This window comes from Argiope bruennichi, chromosome X1 (assembly GCF_947563725.1).
Source record: "Argiope bruennichi chromosome X1, qqArgBrue1.1, whole genome shotgun sequence".
NCBI lineage: Eukaryota > Metazoa > Arthropoda > Arachnida > Araneae > Araneidae > Argiope > Argiope bruennichi.
The window spans coordinates 72,369,221-72,386,928 of NC_079162.1; the positions used below are offsets into that span (position 1 = coordinate 72,369,221).

At 28.0% G+C, this 17,708-nt stretch overlaps 1 protein-coding gene across 4 annotated transcripts in view; it reads left to right on the top strand.

Moving 5' to 3' along the window:
• LOC129958915 (grainyhead-like protein 1 homolog) overlaps positions 1 to 17,708 on the top strand; it is a 220,731-nt gene that overhangs the window by 98,969 nt on the left and 104,054 nt on the right. The window lies entirely within an intron of this gene.

Sequence of the window (17,708 nt, forward strand, 5' to 3'; positions counted from 1 at the left end):
CTAGAATTTATGAAGTCAACTGAAACTCAAATTTATTTATCTATTTGTTTGTCTCAATTTATCATAGTTTCTGTGAGTAAAACTGTCCAAAATAAAGTATTTTTGAGGAAACCAATTCAAATTCTATGTATAGAAAGAATCAAAAATCATTTCAAAATTATTATTACCTATTATGACTTAGCTTAATATTTCATACCAATATAATCAAATCAAAACATATAATAAATTCTTCCGCATAACCGATAAATCAATCTAGCACGATCTGCGACTTAGCAGTACTTAACGCATTCTGTAATGTATGTAATTTCAAAAACATATTTTTCAATGCAAATGAAAATTGAACATAAATATAATTGTGAGTATAAACAAATTTGAGGAACACGTTTTATACGTTCTTGTAATGCCCATACCTATGAATATTGAAAGCATTGTATTTATATGTTTAATATGAATATTACAGTAGTAATGGGAGTATTTAATAAACATATGGAACAAATTTTATACGTTTTTGTAATGTCCATACCTATAAACAACAGTCATTATAGTTTTTATTAAACAATGAACAAAATGCCAGTAATATAAACAAAAAATTGTGAATGCAAAAATTCTTAGCTTGTTTATGTGTAAGTTTAACATGTGGTCGAGAGCCGGATGTTTGTGTATGTTTTAACCAAGAAGATTTTGTTGTCCTCTGGAACACACCTGGATATGAATTAATTTTCTCGCTACTATTGCCAAAATTACAGCAAGTTTTAAATGTCGAAGATTAAGTTACATTTACTCTTAGTAATTTGGATTTTCTTCGAGACTTTCGCAATAATTTTGAAGTTTCAATGATGCATATCTGTAAATTTGTTTGTGCTTCATTGTTTTCTGTATAAAGTTATGTATATTGTTTTTTGAGACGAGATATCAAAATTTTACGCTCCTAAATTTGAATTATGAGAATAATTATTAATACATATATGTATTTTAAAGCAAAATTTTCATTAATATTTATTCAAACAAAATCAAAAAGAAAAGTTATGATAACTTGTAAATAATTGGGATTATTTAATTTTTTTTTTTTTTTACCTACTTGACCTGAGGGAGACTGATTGCTTTACTATACAAATTATAAGTTTTTTTGTATTTTTTTTCCTCCACGTCGTTTTAAATTTAAATCAAGTGTAAATAAATAATCTGGATATTGTTTATATTTAGCATAAACCTTGAAACTGCCCACAAAATAGCTTAATGAAGTTCAAACTGCTTTATCACTATGCGCCAAGATTTTACAAATTTGAATGGATTTAAACCAAACGTATAATTAAATTATTTTTTTTAACTAATGCTTTGATAGTTAAATTTAACCAACACCCTTTTGGCCTTTAACAGAAGTCTGATATTTCTCTTTCAGTAACCTAGTTTCTTACATTTCACTGGACTTCTATCCTTTAATTTCTTAATTAATTCAAATAAGCCTTATAAACAGCATTTTAATTTCACGCGGAGTTTTTTTTTTCCCACTTTACTTTTACACATTGATACATAATGAATGGAATGACTGAAATGCATTACGTTCTTCTCCTGGGTTGGAACCTTTTTTCTATTAACCTAAGTGTCGACAAAGTAAAGGATTTCTCCTCTCCACCTAACTGAGGATTAAGATGCACCTAATAATTTCTTTTCATTTACAAAATTTACGTCTTTGTCTGGCAGAGCCTTACATTTACATATCCCTTTAAGTTTCTAAATTTTTACTCCTTTGCTTCATTTTGCTGGGTTTTCTTTACTTTTTTTTCCATTGTAGGTCCACCCTTCCCCATAGAAATGCTAGGGTGTGCTTCTTACCAAAGTTCGGTTGCTATTTACGCCCTTCTGGGGAACAACAGATCAACGCGTGAGGCCGTGGAACATGTGGTCATTCTTTTCTTGAGGAATATCTATCTCATTTTTCATCGCGAAAGTGAAAAGTTTCTTCGAGTTTGACCCGCTTTGACTCGTTAAATATGTGACGAACTCGTTTACTAAGCGTGGTGTAATGAGCAATGCATAGAATTTCTGTCTGTTTCTCTGCCCTTATTTTTTCGCCTGATTTCATCACTCAAAGAAATGATTTTGACCAAGGTGGGAAAGTTATAAAAATGAAGAAGACAAAAAAACGCCAAGAATAAATCGCACTCTTTTCATCGTGTTCAACAAATGTATGCATTGTTCCGCCTACAATGTCTTTCTTTCGTTGTACGATTAGTCAATGACCTGGGATTACACTCGCTTTACCTTGAATATTAAATTTTAAAGTGTTCCTACGAATAATAAGTATAAATGAAACTTATCATTCAGCGTGAAAAATTAAAAAAGGCAGTTGTATAAATAAGTGAGTAACACCTTAATGATATTTTTTAATTTGGATAAATATTTCGACATGTTTTTTCAAGGTTTTAGGAAGAAAAAGGTGGATATCGAAATAATATTTCAGAAAATAATATTGCAAATTGTATTATAAATTTTTTAGGAAAAATAGAATTCAACATTCCAATGAGTTTCGACATCGTTGTCAATGAAGTACTTTTATTAGTGATGCTGAAATAACATTTAATGTATAAGTGACTTGAAATAACACTTAATGTATGAACTATACGAAAAAAAATTTGTGATTTAAAAATCACACTTAAGATATCAGTGATTTAAAATCAGTTAATTACGTACTAAATGACCGACCGTCGTTAATTGGGCACTAGGATAAATTACAAAATAGTCATTGATTATCTGTGCATCAACCCCACCATAAGAGGTATGGCCCATCATCGGCAATGATTATACCATCATTTCTGTACCCTCCAAGAAAGCAAGAGCCCCGTCAATTTCTCGTCCACATTCTCAAGTTGTCTCCTGTAGGAACATATATACCAAATAAAAAATGTGCTTTTAAATCCCCTTTTTTTATTATATTTATCAATTTTAAATACAATACAAATATCACAATCAAATCTAATTGTAATGTAAGATTTGATGTAAATAATGATTGCAGTGTGCATTATCGTAATTTATTGCTCATTGTATGATGTTAATGATGATTAGAATATTCATTATTGTAATTTACAGCTCGAAGTAGTATAATATTCATCTTCATTATTTCTCTAACAATGCTCCATCATATAAAAAATTATATCACGACGTTCAATAAACTCCCAATAAATGTTGATGAAAATAATTTTATATTTATATTTAATTTTACGGTTCGCTTCGTCTATATGTGCACGTGTCATTACATAATTAAAGACTATTTTACTACCGCTGTTAAATTAAAACACTATGTTTTGTTGTCCGTTATTGAAGAAAATATCAACGCTGTTCAAACCAATCAACAACTTTGATGGAAGGAAACAATAGTTTTCAGGCTATCAGAAATACTTATAAACTTAAGCCTCGATAGTTTCCTCCTTGTCAAATGAAAACTCATTCAACGGTGTCACTTCAATTGAAATCATTCATGGTATATTTAAAACGCTGTCACACACTAAGGGAAATTCCTTACCAAAGAGAAATTATCTGATCTTGTGGCGTGTCACAGGCAAGGGGGAAATTTTCTGACTAGGCCAAAACTGCCCTAAACAATTCTTTTGAATGGATTTTGCAGCTGGCACTAAAGCGGTTGATTTCTTCATACACATCATTCAAAATGAAAAGCAATTTTCGGGCACATGGAATTGTTCCTAATTATACTCTTAATGATTCCTATTAAATGGCGTTATTTTTAGGCAATTTTGACACTTATAATAAGCGTTGGGTTTTTAAAAAATAGACAATAAATGTTCGTGGCTGTTGTATAGCACTGAATCCAAATTTCTGAAGGCTATTTTTAAAGTATTTCCCCACACCAGGAAGTATAATTATCCCCCCTTTTTTCCCCTTCACTATAGCTTTCACTTTGTAAGATTTTAATGATATTTTTGGCTTCACTTTTTATAATCATGTTTCGAAAACGATAAGATTAAGAAATAATAATAATAAATGTTTCTTTTACGTATGGTATTTTATAATAAAGCATTTATTTCTCTTTTACTCGTATTTAAATTTATCAAAAAAAAAGTTTTAAGAACTGGCTTCTCTTTAAAGATTATACACTTGTAATTTAAACAAAAATTAATATGAAACATGACTTCTAAATTTGACAAGTCAATCATATTCTTAAATTCTGTTTCATGATATAGAAAACAGAATGTTAACAAATCAAGTTAATTAATTGTTAATCATTAGCTTTAACTGTAAAATGTTAAATCCGTAACAAAATTTTGAACAAACGTTACGCACTTCGAGGAAAAACTATCATTTTGTAAAGTTATGATAACATTGATTATTGGAAACATTAATGAAGTTTAGGAAATCTTATATATTTCTTTTGATTGCATTTATTTTTAATTTATACACAAGAATGCCTATTTCAAATCAAGCATTGGTGAATATGTAAGTCGGATGCAGAATAGGTTGTTTTTAAATATAAACAACCTTATCTCCAAGTTTCGTTTAGATTCACATTAGTTTGTAAAACCAATACTTTTTCCGAGAAACAAACTATTACTCTTTAAAAAATTATTTAAAGAATGCATAAAATTTTCACATATTCTGCATGGTTCATGGAAGAAAATCTCGGTAAAATTTATAAATCCATTATCATTGAAAGGCCGTATGACAAGAAATTCAATTTGTTTCAGCTCCACAAGTCAATTCAAAAATAGATCCCAAGCAGTCAATGATAAAAAGCAAGATGGTTGCTAAGGAAAATAATGCAATGAATCAGCCATAATTAAAAATCAACAGCTTGAATTTTAAGTGAATTTTCATTTTCACCAGAGATATTACGGATTTTTTTTTCATCTTCATAGATTGCTTTGTTTACTATATCATATACCTTAACAGGTATCTTGTTTATTGGTATTGTTGACTTGGAAAGTTTTGGTGATATGACTTATCGACTTGTGGATATCATCCAAATGGAATTTTTGATATACGATCTTTTGCATTTCCGATATACAAACACAATTTTATAAAGGGAATCTTTAGTTTCTTTCCCGCACTGTTATATTACTTTAAAAAAATTAGCAAAATAAAAGTAACTACATAAATACGATTGGACATTTTGCACTGCATTTTTTATTTAAATGTACAAAAATTTGCGCATTAAACTTCACAGGTTTCCTTCCTAAGACAATTATGTATTTTATTTATTTTTTAAATAAAACTAATAGACTAATCGCCACATTTGCTCTTTTGTGTAACGAATACACTCGTTAAAGGTTCTTGCCATTTTAAATCCAAACTAATAATTTCCGAAGAAAATAATATTGCTATTTCAGTTACCCTCTTGCTATTTACTTTAATCATTATATAGTATTCATTTCTTTGTCTCACAAACAAAAATCTCATTAAATCTCAAAACGACGAGGCAAATAACAATTCCAAATTTTGGAGGAACTTAATATTACATTATTCTCATTTGTAAGACAAACAAATAGATCACATTTACAAAGATTCAGAATAATCTTGATAAACATTTTGACATAAAATTTAACTACTCGCATGAAACATGCTACAAAAGAAAACATTTGTTACAAAAGCCTTAGTTTTTGTTTAGTTTAACAATCCAATTTCGCTCGCTAACAAGTATCATTTGTAAACAAAGCATCAATTTCGTTACTGTACATTAATAAGAATATATTTTAAAAGTGTTCAATGGAGCGAAAACCAATAAATATTATATACAAATAAAAAGATTGTTGCAACAGATTTTGACCTCTTTAATGGCGCAAAATTCAAGTGTAGTTATGCTACACCAAAACAAAATTATAATCTCTGAATATTAAAAGTAAAATAACAAATGGCTTTTGGAATTTCTTTCAAAAACCGCACCAGAAATTCAAAGCATTTGTAAGAGACAGACATCACTATGTTCTTACTAGCAAACAAACATAATGGCGTCAGCAAACGACCTAAAACTACTAAAAAAATTAACCACTTTTGTAAGAGAAGTAACTAAAAGAACGTAAATTTGCTAAAATCTTAATTGTCAGTTCAGTTTAACTGTCTTGTTCTTGTCACCAGCAAATAACATTTACCAAATGTCCGTACATAACTTGGAATTCCTTGTTATTTATTGCTTTAGTGGAACGTGCTTCTAATCCAATAAGCAGAACAGGAACGTTTTTGTTTTGGCGTGACAATGAGAACTGTTTCCGTAAGGGTCATAAAATTTTCGACCGTGATATCTTGGCGTGACCAAGAACTGAAGATGTTAAGCGAGGACAACAATAAAAATTATTCACAATTCGTTTCTAACGAGCTGTGATTCACGCAAGGTTTTAGCCTTTGCACTCTAATATTACCCAGCCATTGGCATTCAACGTTGCCCCAACATTCTGGTGAGAAGAAACAGTGTAATTTATCTACGGCAATAAAATGGAGGCATATATTTTTCAGTGCCAGCGTGGGATGATAAGAGTAATTCTTCTTTATATTCTATTCCGAATAAGATTTGTTGTTTGGTTCCAGTGTGATTAGAAATTTATTCACCTTATGTTGCGTACAATTTGGCAGATGGGGGGAGGGATGGTGAATAATGCATCCAAACAATGTAACTGGACATTTTCACTGTATCTTGTCAAGGGTGACCTTGGCCTACTGAACATATGCAATACTTCCTTAAGGATTGAGGAATGTGATTTCTCTGCCCCAGAAGCAATTTGATTTAAAATTTTATATGCTTGTCTTTATATTGGAAATCGTTCAAAGGAAAGTAAAGAACAACGTATTGTAGAATTCTTGTGAACATGTGTCTGAGATTCACCTGGGTATTAAGTTGGTCAGTCGGACCTTGGTGTACTGAATATTTTTGATTCTGCTTTCAAGGATTGATAGAATGTTATTGTTATTTCAAGACATTTGTTTTCAAATTCTAAATGCATGTATTTATGACCTACGTGATCCAAGAAATAGGGTAGTCCCACAGTCTTTTGCCCAGTGAGTCTAGAATCTCTAATGCAACTTAAAACTATAACACTTAAACTGACTATAACTTTTAACTGACCATAACTATAGCTTTTACGTTTTTAAACTGTCATACAGATCTCAAACATCTCAGTAGTTTTAAGAAATAAAACATAACTGTAATTTCTGTTGCTTTAGCATCTAACACGTTTAACCTGTTCGTACTGATGCTATTGCTTGTCTTACAGACAATATGAAGGCAATACAGTGAAAAAATAATCCAAGAAATGTTGCAAAGCTAAGCATATTATTGTGGTGCAAATAAACTAGGCGATTGACTCAGTAATGCGCATTATGATCATAAAAATACAAATATATCACGTATCTGTTTCATCAATAGGCAATATGTTTACAAAAATGCAAATATATCACGAGTGGAGCCAATTCATATGCAATATGGATACAAAAATACAAATATGTCACGAGTTTGATCCATTAATGTGTAATATGGCTTCAAAATTACACCATGAATTTGACTTTTTAATGTGTATTTTGTTCACACGCCATGACTCCAACACATCAATGTGTATTACAACCACAAAAAATACACCAAGAATATATCACTTTAATCTGTGGTCATTAAAATGCATCTTTTGTTTGACATGCGTGTGTTATTCTGGATGAATAGACTTCTATGACTTCTCTTATTCACTTTAAAATACACGCAAATAAGGAGTAATTTAAGGTTATAACTTCAAATTGTAATTTATAGTACAGATTTCATTTTAGGAAAGTTCTTTTATTAAATCATTTATATTTAGGATGTAATTAGAAAAAGAAGAAAACTTTTTATTTTTACTTTTACAAGTCTTTGTATCTAATAAAATAGCATTTTGTTAAAAAAAAAATCATGAAAATTCTAAGTATTTAAATCTTCTTCCAGTTACAAAAAAAAATGCAGTTTTTTATTCAATTTTTTAATAAAATTGTTTTTTTAAAAAAATAATCGCATTTAATTTAATTTTATTAAAAGTTTATTTTTAAATTTTAACTCTTGTTGTTCTTAAAATTGCTTAAGTACCCGTAGAAAGGCTGCACCTATTTTTTCGAATTCTTAAAAATATATAAATATCCCTATTTATTTATTAATTATTATTATTATTAGGGGTTTTTTTTTGTATATCAAAATAGAGAATTTTTTGAGCTCACTTAAATGCTAAGTTTATTTAAATATTATATGCAACCTCTTTTTGAAATGCTACTTGTCCTTCCTTAACTTAAATTAACTAAATAAAATCGTTTTAAAACAAACTTTAGTTGTTTATAACTCAAACTTCAAAGATATCTTCTGGGTGTTACGTTTTATTTTTTGATTTTAAATATTTTTATATTAGTTTACAAACATTTTTATTAAGTTTTGCAAATATAAATTGTTATTTTTTTTTGGTTTGTAGTTTAAGTAAATTAAACCTTTAATTTTTAATGAATTAACAAAATGAGTTTATGAACATGATCTCATAATGCAAATTTTATATTTTATTGCCGGTATATTGCTAAAAGTAGCCAAGTCAAAATATGATAAAAATATGTTAATGTTATATATATGTTAAAGTGTTAAAGCTATTTGAAAATGTTCATTTCTGTAACAGGAAAAATTACTCACATTAATTTATCATCGGTGTATAATATATACCTTGTTTATATTGGTACACGCTATTTTATATGTAGCATGTATGCATATATTGGTACACACCGAGCATATATTGGAAAATAATAACTCTGTTACAATTTTCCAACAACTTAAAATTATTAGCCAGTTTTTATTCTTTTATAGCTTGGCTACTTTTATGGCCATATGGGGTTATACTTCCTTACATTGCGTTTAGTAAAATTTTTTAAAAATAAAATTTGTTTGCCTAGTATTAAATAAAAGAAAATCCTAATTTGTAATATTATAAAACCATCAACAAATAACAAGGATGAAGATAACACAAATAAAAATGTTAAATATCATTTAAATACTTGATGATTTTTAATTTAACTTTCTGCCACTGCTTAATCAATAACTGTTGAAATTTTCAGAAAGAAAGTAATAACAATAATAATAATAAATAATCTTGAAACATATAAAAATGTTTCCGGGAAGAATATATAATGAACTTCAGAATCTCAATTTATGAGCAAAACTTGTTAAAAGAGATTTTAGACCAAGATTGAAAAAGTATGACTAGGAATATAAATATTCTGTGAAAGATAAATGCGGTATGATATTATGTTAAGTATTCAAAGGAACGGACAAAGCCATTATTCAAATCGAAGATGCGAAGTTAAGAAAACAACCTCTGCTTTGAGTTATAAATTTTTTGTAGTTTATGTTAGTTTCCTCTTCTGCGATTGTTTTTTTTATTATTATTATTTTTTTTTCTGGTAACAAGATAGATTCAGGAAAGCAAAGAGATATTCCTCGGTTTTCCCGCGATAAAATCTTTAAACAAAGCAGTCGTTGACAAATCCTTAGTTTCAGTTTTTTCCACTTCTCCTTACTTATTACTTCTTTAACAGCGAATGTAATTTCGAGTTGCCATTTTAAGATTTAAAATCATTTGTAAATTCATTTTTATGGTATATCATAAGCCACTTTAATTCACGGGTAAAACATGTTAAAAGAGATTTCAGAACAAGATTTAAAAAGTCAACGAAGAGAAAGAAAGCCCCTTTGATATGTTCTTAGACATAACGTTTTTTTAAATACTTATTTCTTTTCTTTGGAACTTTTCTTCATTTTAATGGCTATTCTGAAGTTTAAAATTAAATCGATAAAATTTTTGATGGTATATTTAAACATCTAATTATTTATCTTGCACAACTGTCAAACAATAAAAAGATTTCATTCTTTAAGTAAATAACTTTAAAAGATAACAGTTTAAAAAGTAACTTATACTAATAAATAATATTGATGTTATGTAATAAATTAATAGATTTTTAAAATTGTACATTAAAATGATATTTCAGCTGAAAAGCGAACACTCATGGTATTTAATAAATTCCCAAAGATACATTAACGTGAATATGTAAGAAAACTTCTTGTACGAATGCTTCTTTGTCGAATAGCATATGTAAAAAGGCTTCTTTGTGGAATATCATTTTTAATTAGAAAAAGGACATTTTTTTAAAGGTAACATTTCTGAGGACACTTTAAGAGGTAAGTGAATAAAACTGTAAAGAACAAAATTGAAGTTTTACTGTTCTCTGTCGATATGTGAAAATGAGTCTAATGTGTAAAAAATAAAAGCTGAAGTTTTTATACTAGTACAAAGAAAGAATTAAAATTATAGAATAATTTAATTTCTCCTTGAGACAGACAAGCTATTATTTCAAATTCATCAATGAAGGAAATATTAGAAGCAGTTTTTAAAAAGCTTTATTTTATTATAATTCTATTGAATGAATAAGACTGCATTAATAAACGTTATGAAAATATCAAAAAACAGCGCTGTTATATCAAAATATCATGTGTCAAAAGCCACTCACAGCATTCAAAACCTTGATTAAGCAGCTGGAACTACTAGCGACATTTGGCATTTTGTGTCAACATACAATCACATACTACACAAAACGACTTGAGAGCATCTGCAGCTAAAATAAGCAAATATTTTGCATTAATAAAAATATTTAGGGAAAGCTGAATTTGAGTTTTTGAAAGTACCCCATTTTGATTAAAAAAAGGGACGGAATTTTAATTTATTTAGGAGGATTTTAATTTTAAAGAAATTAAAATCAATTTGAATTAAACAATCTCGTTGCTTTCCCCGTGTAAATTAATTTAAATATATGAATTAATTAACAACTAGACAGCATTAATTAATTCTTATATTTCAATAATTAAAAACACACCTTGTTTGCATAAAGGTTGTTTTCTTTTCTGTCATTTGCTTGGTGGAAGCATAGTTTATTCGATTCATAAAACAAACATCTTTGAAATGATTATTTAAATTATTTTGATATTATTAGTAATAAAAATATTGTTTATTAATTGGAAACTTTTGTTTATGTATTTTGCTAATAATATTATTAGTTTTTTCGATTAAAAGCATTTATTCAGAGATAGTTTTATTTGTAACTTCGTTGAAGGCAACGAATAACACAAATGTTTAGGAACTGAGAATGAAAAACCAATTCATTTGGAAATTGTTTTGAGCAAGGTGTCCTCTGAAAGTCAGATAAATTTGGATTGTTTTGACATAGTTTTCATTAATACAATTGATAATGTTTACTTTATTTCAAAGACTTAACCGAATTTAAAATGCAATTTTGTTTACAATGTCACTAAAGCTGGTTTTATTTACTAATATGCTCTTGTCGCGTTGGAGGGGGGGGGGCACATAAAACTGAAATACTCTGTAAAGAAAACGTGTCGGTTATCGAGGGAAAATAAATTTTTAGTTATAAACTTTTATTTTTTAAAATATGATACATTATTGAACGTATCAAATACTGCATTTTTTTCACTTTTATTTGTTTCAGTTTCATAAAAATGATATTTTTAATCAATTTTTAAGTTCATTCCATGACGTCACAGATTTGTGAAATTTTGTTCACTTGTGTATTCCAGCTGAAAAAAAATATTTTAATATTTTCAAAGCTTTGTTATAGGTTTAACGACTAATTTAACTAAATTTCGATTCCGTAGTAGAGTCGCCATCTGATAGCGAATCTGAGAAAATTTTCCAAGATTCCAGAATATACACTAATAAAAGTGTGCTTTAGAAAATGCTTTTATTAACTTAATTCATATTGTATGTTATCATTTGAAAGCGGAAATTTATTAATTCAAAGTTTTAGCATCATGAAAAGGCCACGGGAGAAGGTTAAATACTCTAAGAATCCATCTTAAGGATCACATAGGTGGGAAAATAATAGTATGCAACCTTTTAAAGCTGATTGTGACGAAGAGGCAGAAATATAGTGCCATATTCTAAATGCCATTTATTCTTACTTTATCACTGAGAAATTTTAAGGGCGAAACATTTTTTATCCCTGCGCAATTTCCCCTGTGTCATTGATGATCACAGAGGGTGAAAGAATCGACTTAGCCCCTGATACAGTTTACTTTTGCTGCGCCACCTGATACCTGGTTTTGAAAACCAGAATCCTTATCTATATTAAAGTTTCCAAAATATTTTATTTTTTAGATGTCTTTGATAAATCTTTGTGTTCTTTTAAAATCTCAGTATCGGATATTTTTTAAACACATCTTTAAAAAAATTTCAGTTGTGTAGGCTAACGAATTTTTATTTTCAGCAAATAATATTTAGATTGAATTATTTAGATTAAAGCCGTGATAAAGTTGATTACATTAAAAAGCAGAATTATCAAAAACCAAGCTGTTTCGGTTGAAGCGTAATATATATATATATTTTTTTTAAAAATAATTATTTATAATTCTTCTTATTCGTTCCATACTCTTATTATTTATTTGTAATGAAAATATTAATAAATAATCAATGACAGAATCAGTTATCCATCTTATCTATTCATAACTCTCATGAAACTCTTCTTAAAGTTAGAATGATGAAGTCCTACGATAATTAACGTTTTTTGTTAATATTTGTCATCACGTTGCGAAATCTTTAACTATTACGCTTTTTTTTCAGTCTGTACATAAACCATTAATTTTCTCCTTTCGTGTTTTATAAAATTCTTGAAGTTTGACCGGCTTAATTATGACATCTGATGACACATTTACTTTTTCCATAACTCTAAAGAACCATTTTTAATTAATACTTTTCTTGAAGGCCATTGAGTTGAAAGGTAAAGTTTTTTTTAACACAACACTTCATTAAGTAGACCGCTGTTAAATCAGGCATGTAGCCAATTCAAAGGTAAGTACACTTTCCTTTAAATAACTGCAAGCTAAATTAGACATCTTTTCTTTCGGACAGTTATAAAATGAAAAGAACAACTCTAAAAAAATTAAATTCCATAAACAGAATAATTATACATTTGACAACTCTTTTCCTCTGAGAGAAGTATAGAATGGAAAGAGGAATTTCAAGAAAAGAACTATTATGAAACTTTAGAGTGAAAATAAATATTTTATTCCAAGACAATAGGCGGTTATTCTTTTGCAATTTCGGTAAATTTTTCATATATTATTGGCTAATTTATTGATTGTTTGAACAATTTAATTTGATCATTCCTTTTTCGTAATGAGATTTTCTCGAAACTATTCAAAAATCAGTATTTTTGAAAGCAATTGAAAATAGCAAAAACTCTCTACACATTAACCTTGTTTCACACGTTCTAATTCCGTTTCACATTAAGTTATCTGTTTCCTACAGACCTGCAATAATCCTTTATCTTATTTTTCGTCCAAGTTTGTCATTCCGTAATGTATTCATTTATTGCTATTAAAACTCTTATTCGAAGTGGCAGGTCATTGGTTTACTATTTTAATTCGATTTGTCTCATGAAAAGTTTTCAGTTTGAATAAATATATGAAGTTTTACAAGAATTTTGAGAATGGCTAAGAAGTAGTTGAAAAATCAGCGTAGATAAGAAATCAGGAGCAAAATGCTTAAAATTATTGAATACGAATTCCTGATAAAACATGCATAAAAATTTTTTTTATGGTAATTCGTTTATAAATTTTGCAATGGACTTCTTTATACATAAAATAATCTTGTATTCAATCTGCGAAAATTTCATAAAAAATGAAGCTCTTCTTCTGAATTCACCAGCTGCGGAATTTATTATCAGCTGTTTACTCATTAGTATTTACCAGACGGAAATGTTGACTCGAGTATCATCCATGCCAGCTGGCCATTACAAATCTATTCCAAAACAATCGTTAGTCGGTTTCTAAACGGAACTTTCATGTAACTGAATTTAAAATTAAAAATAAATTTAATTAAAAACAAAACACACCTTTATCAGTGTATTAAGCAGCAAGACTTTTTTTTAAAATTTTAATTATTTCACCTTGAGATTTGCTATTTCTCCAACTCATTACCAAATGTCGCCATTGGTGCGAAATCGAAATTTAATTTAGTATTTGATTAATTGATCATTAAGTTCTGAAAATATTAAGATAGTGTTAAGTCTTAGAGAATAAACAATTGTACAAAATTTCAGACATATAGTGGATTAGAAAGTGAGTGAAAAATCTGAAATATAAGTGGTTAATAAACTCATTTTTCAGGAATTAATTGACAAATATCTATGCCAGATGTAATGCAAATACATTTAATTAACAGAAAAAATCCTTTAATCATCATTCGCCAATTAATTAGTAAAACCAATAATTAAACTTATAACCATAAGCCATAAAACCATATGCAATCACATATTTGCATATGGTTTTCTTTCTTGATTCACAAAATAGGATATAGGCTAAAAGAAATGAAAAGCTAGCAAGAAAAATATTATGACGCAGTCAAGGAATATCCAGTAATATACGATTGAAGAAAAATTGCACCACTTTACTTAATAATAATAATTCATTTTTTATATTTACTTCATTAGTAATTATGTCATTCCTTCATATATCTTATATCATTTTAACAAATAAGTTTCTTATGCATACCACCTTAATTAAAATTTTCAACTAATAGTTGAATACGATTGATTCATTTTTTATTTCAGTTTTGCATTTTCACTTTGTATTCTTACTTCACAAATATAGTTTTGAAACTCACTGTATTGGTGTTTTATAAGACATGGATAAATAAAATCTTTCTTTCGATAATAATCTTTAAAATTGTCAACACTGATGATATGTGTTGATTAAATCTACAGTCGTTCCTTTATAAATCAATTTAATTAAAACAATGCTTCAGAAGTTTTTGGTTTTTAAATGGGTAGCACCTTAAATCAATACCCATTCAACTTCCTCTTTCGTTGAAGAGGATTAAGACAAAATTTTTTCTTCCGTTAAAAAAAGAAAAAAGAAAGAAACTTGAATATAAATCCTAAAACATATGCATAAAAAAACTGTCGAATAGACAGTCATTGAAATCTCGGTGAAGCATTAGAAAATCGCGTTTGCGCAATTATACTAACAAGTGCAGCAACTCATGTGAAACGTTCGTCATAATTACTTAATCGCTTTCACCAAGAAACAATAGCTTCTTAATATTTTAACATAAACCCTGAACCATTTCACTTTTCGTGCATTCTATTAAACGCGATTTTGAAAGCGTCGATTTTTTTTCACTGCCTGCTTTTTACAATAAGAATTTGAGGAAGTAGTTGTTTAATCTGTTTATTCTCTTTAATACTCAGCAGTTGCCGAAAAAAACGACGGAATGAAACTGAAAAGAAAGGAAGAAAAAAAAAACGAAATGTAGTTTAGATTGATATCGAAATCACATTTCGGGTAACATGATTTAAAATACAGTAAGGCAATTTAGCATCAATTCTTAAATCTTAATCAGGAAATATTCCAAATTCCTTCAAGAATTGCACCGTATTCATTTTTTTTTTTTTTTGAAAAAGTAAGGTATTTGTGTTGTTATTTTTTTAGTAAAACCTAATAACGCGGAAGAAATTACATTTTTCATTTATGATAAATAGAAATTATTGTATTTTAAATGTCCCAGATAAGTTTTTCAGTATTTCAAGGTACGTAATAGGCTCTATTGAAACCTCAAATGCTTATGACTCTTTCAAAATAATTGAAATTTGTCTAGAATTCGCTTAAATCGGTTTTATTAGTGGTTTGACTGGTGTAATATTTCAACTACTAATAAGGTTCGAGGTTTTGTTGTTTTTAATGTTCTTTCAGCAATTCACGATTTTCTATAGAATCAAATCTTCAGCAGCAATTTCGTACATGACAGCCTGCCAAATTCATGGCAAATTTCCATCAAATTCACAAACAATTGTCTTGTAAATTCCGATTGAAAAAAAATAACTTCAAAGGCACTATTTCTATCAACATTAACGAGATTTGCGGTTGCTTTTTCTTCGCTGTTTTTATGGAATTTCCTCACCAGGAAGTCTTTTACATGAATACATTTCCATACCATTTCGTAACTAACAAGCCAATTTGAAGGTCTGCCTAACTGTCTTAACTAGTTCAAAATAAAAGAGAATGCATGCATAAAAAGTCTGGTAAAACACACGTTAAAAAAAAAGATCTGTCTATTCTAATAAAGAATTTCTTTATAAGAAAGCAATAATCAAGAAAGAGAGGTTCTCAGAACGAAGATGTTGATGTTGTAATTTTTCTTGGTTGTTTTCTTGTTTTTCAAGAGAAATACAAATGTTGTTCTCTAATCATTCTAGTGTTTCGTTTCAGGATACTGGTTCAGTGTTATCCTCGTAACACTAAACTAGTATCATTTTCACTATTATTACTATTAAAAACTCAACTCTTGGTTTTAAATGGGACAGTTTAATAACAAATAATTGAATTTCTCACAAATGAATTTAACTACGAAATAAAATGTGTAATTGCAAAGAAAATCTGGATAGTTAAGCCTAGAAAAGCTAAATTTTAAGAAGTCGACACTCGTTACATCAAACATCACAAACCTTATTTCCCTCATTTGGTATCAGAATAAACAATATTTTATAGATATATCTCCTGTATTTAAATTTAAACTTTTTAAATTTAAGAACCGAATCTAAAATGTAATAATCAAAACTTCTTAACTTCGATTTTTTTTTTTTTGGTTCAAAGTCAACTTTAATAGGAATTTAGTTACTTTTATTATGTATTTTAAGGAACAAATAATATAAATAATAATTATTTTAATTTCTTCCGAATCATCAGATCAATAGTTTCCAAAAAGTTGTGCGTTAAATTTTATTTAATCAGCCATTTTTTTTTAAAGAAAAAACATAGTTGCGACTTTTTTTTTCAATTTTGTTAAAATATTTTTTAAATGAAAATTTATAGTTTGTGGGAATATTATTATTCTACAAATTCTGAAATATTTGTCTTAAGGAAATTAAAAAAACAAATTTTTAGATGTTCTGAACTTGAGAAGTTAGTTTCTTATTTTAAAGTGAACCAATGTATAAACTCCGTTATCGTTCTTGCCTGTTATAATGTGAAAAACTCTTTTACAAACTTACAGCTTTTAAACTGATTTCATTTGAACTTTAAACGTCAACTTTCAGGAGGGAGTAAAACTACAAGCAGAATTTAAAAGAAAAACAATATGAGATGAAATATTAGAAATATAAAATAAAGTAATAATCTCTTTTTTCAATCAAATTGTTTTATTCACTTCAAACGTTGTTAAAGTAATTATTTAGTTCATATAATTTATTTGGCATGTAATAGTCACACATAATTACCTTCACATTAAAAAACTTATATATAAATAAAAAGATAACTTCTAACTTGTGTTCTGAATGCAATATTATTAATTAAAATGCATTTTAGTTATGTTTTACATTATGTCAAAAATAATTATTTTATAAAAGTATTCATCCATATTCTTTGAAGCTAATAGGATTAAAAACTTGGATATATGACTTCGAAAGCTAAAAATGAATAAATTATTATGATAATGTTTTGTTTATTTAAATATTCTTTCACACGCTTTTAGTAATATATTCAACTCACAAAGTGTGATTGCGCTTATCTGAAAATTTAATCAGTAAAAGAAGTTACTAGATATTTTTTTAAGTAAACAATTCGATTGACATATTCTGTTTGAAAATTAAAATGGATGAATCCTGAATCGAATGATAAATCGACTGATAATTTTAATAACCGTTGATGATAA